The sequence below is a fragment of the Rhincodon typus genome, chromosome 17 (genome assembly GCF_021869965.1).
Source record: "Rhincodon typus isolate 14 chromosome 17, sRhiTyp1.1, whole genome shotgun sequence".
Lineage (NCBI taxonomy): Eukaryota > Metazoa > Chordata > Chondrichthyes > Orectolobiformes > Rhincodontidae > Rhincodon > Rhincodon typus.
Window position 1 is genome coordinate 58,908,931 of NC_063348.1, and position 4,376 is coordinate 58,913,306.

The 4,376-nt window shown below is 40.2% G+C and overlaps 1 long non-coding RNA gene across 1 annotated transcript; it reads left to right on the top strand.

Moving 5' to 3' along the window:
• The first annotated feature begins 1,134 nt into the window (after nucleotides 1-1,134).
• Nucleotides 1,135-3,990, top strand: LOC125485202. The gene is made up of 3 exons (XR_007263943.1): nucleotides 1,135-1,245; nucleotides 2,082-2,288; nucleotides 3,850-3,990. It is a non-coding gene; the product is annotated as an uncharacterized LOC125485202 (long non-coding RNA).
• The last annotated feature ends 386 nt before the right edge of the window (nucleotides 3,991-4,376 follow it).

Genomic DNA, 4,376 nt, shown 5'->3' on the forward strand with positions numbered 1-4,376 from the left:
GGGCAGTTAAGAATGGGCAACAAATAGCACCCTTGCCAGAGACTCCCACATTCCACAAAAGAAAAAGTATGAAATATATTGAGTCTTGATTTTTCAAGGGTATCCAGCTTAGCTGGAACCTTTCCTTTTTTTTACAATTTAGGAATTACACATTGAACAGTTAAACGAGTGACACCACTGAGTTCCAATGCACATTGCAAAATAAAAACAAACATTAAGTGACGCCTAATGGATCCAGCAGTATTGTAGCATTAAGTAGCATTGTTTAAAGTCACCATACAGATTATTAGGGTGCATCACAATACAACTTGGTGCTAATGTCGATGTGGGTTGTTTTTAAACTTTCAAGTTACTAATGCAAATAATACAAGAACGTGGATGTGGCTGTTTGTTTTGCTTTGGTGTAATATGTTTCCATTATCCTGTTTTTACTTGCTCCAACCATTTCAACACAAGCAAAATATAATTAGCGGCTTTAGCAGAGTGTTTTGCAACAATTAACCCATTCTAATCGTGTTTTTGTGTGGTCGAACCTCACGTGTGTCAGCTAAAACAACTCATCGCCACTGTCTTCCGAATGCATGTACGTGTATGCACACACACACACTCAGTATGTGGTGACATATAGGTTATGATTCATCTCTGATCTCAGAGATGTGGAACAGTTTGGCAGTTGTGATTCAATGAAGCATAATGAGGAATTGTTTAACATTGTAACCAGTTTTATCACGAAGCTGTCAGAACGTATAGGTACACATTTGTAAGTCACAGACTGGAAATCCATTCAGTAAGGAAGCAATGTAACATGATTTTTTGTTTGTCCAGTTGACATTCAAAGCCAAGATGATGAAATAGCAATTTTTCAAAAATGTCATTCATGTGATGTGAGGGTCAGTGGTAAGACCAGCATTAATCACCCATTGTTCAGTGGGCAGTTAAAGGTGTGGAGTCACATGTTGGCCAGACAACGTAAGGACAGCAAATATCCTTCCCTGAAGGACATTAATGGGAGCTCAGCATAGTAACAGCTTTCTGATTGGTCTAGCTGCAGCTTAACACAGAACCTGTGAGTGAAATGCAGCCAGGAACCTCCAGTAACTGGTTGCGACAACATCTCTCTGTCCCTGTTTTTGGCAAGTGCTCTCTCCCACTCTTTGAAAACAACAGGAAAAACTACATACACAGAAACAGAAGGAAAGAATTCTAAAACGTAAAGGAACAGGAAAGACAACGCCACCACCCCAGGTACCAATGATCTGTCAGTGAAGTAACGATTGTCCATTACTTTGCAGACAATATTGTGTCATCATTGATAAGAGTCATTAGGCTTGAGAGAACAGCTCATTCTGTTTTTGTGGTCTAGTCTAATGATACAGAATAGTTACCAGACTGGTATATTTCCCCCACCCATAGTCTTTGTGTCAAACTGTCTTCTGGGTATGAATGTATTTGGGGTAAAAGGGATATAACTTAAATTTAATAGTAGTTAAGTAATTAATAATTTGTCATGTTTTCTATTAAATTCATTCAGAGATGTGGGCATTGTGGACTCGACTGGCATTTAGCACCCCTTAGAAGGTGGTGGTGAGCTGTCTTCTTGAACCGCTGCAGTTCAATCAATGTAGAGATGCACACAATGCCATTATGGAGGGAGTTTCAGGGTTTTGATCCAGTGACACGGAAGGAAAGGTGATATACAGTATTTCCGAACCAAGGTGACAGTGGCTTGAAGGGGAATTTGCAGGTGGTCAAAATAATTCCACAGAGGCTCGTATCCCATCAGCAAGTCACCCTTTATTTACACATGAACAGTCCTTGACGATAGGAATATCTCATACAGAGTCAGGCCCCAGATTGTCAGGATCTCTGACACTCACCCTCTTAATTTGTCAGCCAGAGCTCCCTGATTGGACCAGACTAATGGCGCCAATCACGGAATTCACTCTACACAGTCTAGCTGGCTGACCTTGTTACAATCACTACAGTGGTGATGTTCCCATGTAGCTGCTCTCCTTGTCCTTCTAGTTGGAAGTGGTCATGGGTTTGGAAGGTGCTGACTAAGGATCTTTGATAAATTTCAGGCATGCATCTTGAAGATGGCGCATACTGTTGCTACTGAGCGTGGTGGATGGAGTAAAAGTATGTTGATATGGCGCCAATTAAGAGGGCTGCTTTGACCTGGATGGTGTCAAAACTCTTGAGTGATGTTGGAGATGTGCTCATCCTGGCAAGTGTGGAATATTCCATCACACTCCTGACTTGTGTCTCGTGGTCTGGGAATTCAGGAGGTGAGCTATTCATTGCAGCATTCCCAGCCTCTGATATGCTCTTGTAGCCACAGCATTTATATGCCTTTAGTTTCTGTCCAATGGTAAATTCCTTTGAGGCATTTTTTGTGCTTTAAAGCGACTGAGTGGTTTGCTAGTCCATTTCAGAGAGCAGTTCAGGATCAACCACATTATTGTGGATCTGGAGTTATATGTAGGCTAGACTGGGAAGGATGACAGATTTCCTTCCCCAGTGGATGTTAGTGATCCAGATAGGTTTTTAAAACAATTGACAATGGTATCTTGGTCATCATTAGACTTTCAAACCCTGACTTGTATAAATCTTTCAAAATGGGAAATGATACTAGTGACTTGAGGGGAGGTGCAGTCTTTTTACAGGATGATGAATCAGGAGTAGAGAAGCCAGTGTGTTACTTTTCTAAGATATTGAACCAATATTAAGAAAAAGTACTCAACTATGGAAAAAGAAACCTTGGGATTATTATTGGCTCTTCAGCATTTTGAAGTCTATGTCCCTCAAGATTGTAAAGAAACATTGATATATACTGAGCAGAATCTCTTAACTTTCATAGGCAAACTTAAGACTCAATGTGCAAGATTACTCTGGTCGAGTTTGTTAATTCAGCTCTATGATATCAAAATCATTTATGTTGCTGGAAACAATAAAGTGATAGCCGACCAGGGAGGTGACAACCTAATGTTATTATTGCTATATTATTAATCTAGGGGCCCAGGCAATATTCTGGGGACCAGGCTTTGAATCCAGCCATGCCAGATGTTGGAATTTGAATTCAATAAAAATCTGAAATTAAGGCAACTATAAAACCAATGTCAATTATCATGAAAACCCCATTTAGCTCTCTAATACTCTTTAGAGAAGGAAACTGCCATCCTTTGCCATCAGACCACCTGGTCTGATCTACATGTAACTCCGGAACCACAGCAATGTGGTTGACTCTTAATTGTCCTCTGGAATGGTCAATAAATGCTGGCCTAGCCAGTGAGGCTCACATTCTGTGAATTAATTAAACAAATATTAGGGGAAGGCAGTGGTCATGTCACTGGGTTAGTCATTCTGAACCCCAGACTGGGGACTTGTGTTGAATCCTATTGTAACAGATGGTGAAATTTGAACTTAATAAGAACTGGCCTAATGCCAACCATGTAACCATTGTCGATTGTTGTAAAAATCCATCTGGTTCACAAGTGTCGTTTAGGGAAGGAAACTGCTATCCTCACCAGGTCTGGCCTACATGTGACTCCAGACCCACATTAATGTGGTTGACTCCTAACTTCCTTCTGGCAATTAGGGATGAGCAATAACTGCTGGCCTCGGCTGATTTGCTCACATTCTGTGAACAAATCAGTGAAAATAGATGGATTATCTAGAATATTAAAATGAAATAATGGAACAGGTTAAGAATAATAGACAAAAGTGATGAGCATTTGTATCAAACTTGTGTGAGAGATGAGTGAGAATGAATGAATGTTTTGTTATTTATGGGTCACAAAACGTGTGATGAAATACATTTTTTGAAATGGTGTTTCATCTCTTTTTCAGAGTGGAAGCACTTCAAGACCACATCTTTTTATTTTGGATTGCAGACTGAAAATGGGTAAAAATGGACCCTGATTTAAAGAAGGAAAAACAGTGTTTACTTGCAATTTGTAAAACACAAATGAAGCTATATGATGCAAATGAGGCAAAGGGCTGAATCTTGTCACATTTTGGCAAAGTGTCTACTTTGTTGAATTTCCTTGTAGATTCCTTTTGTGAGATGGAATGAGTTTCCTCAAGCTATTTTACAAAACTCACCTCATTAAAAATTTACCACACACTTATGGCACTCTCCTTGTCTAATCCCAGCCCAATTCTACCCCTTGCCATTTCCAGAAGAACTCAACAGTGCCTGGATATACCAGGACTTCAGTCCAGAGCTATTCTGCACAGTCCTTAACACATCCTGGATGTAGCAGAGAATGGGAAATTGAACAACTCACTTTGCAGACAATTTGCACCTGAAGGTCCTGGTGGATGGTATTCCTCTTCCCTCAGGACCACCAGAGAAGGCTACGACACCAGACAAT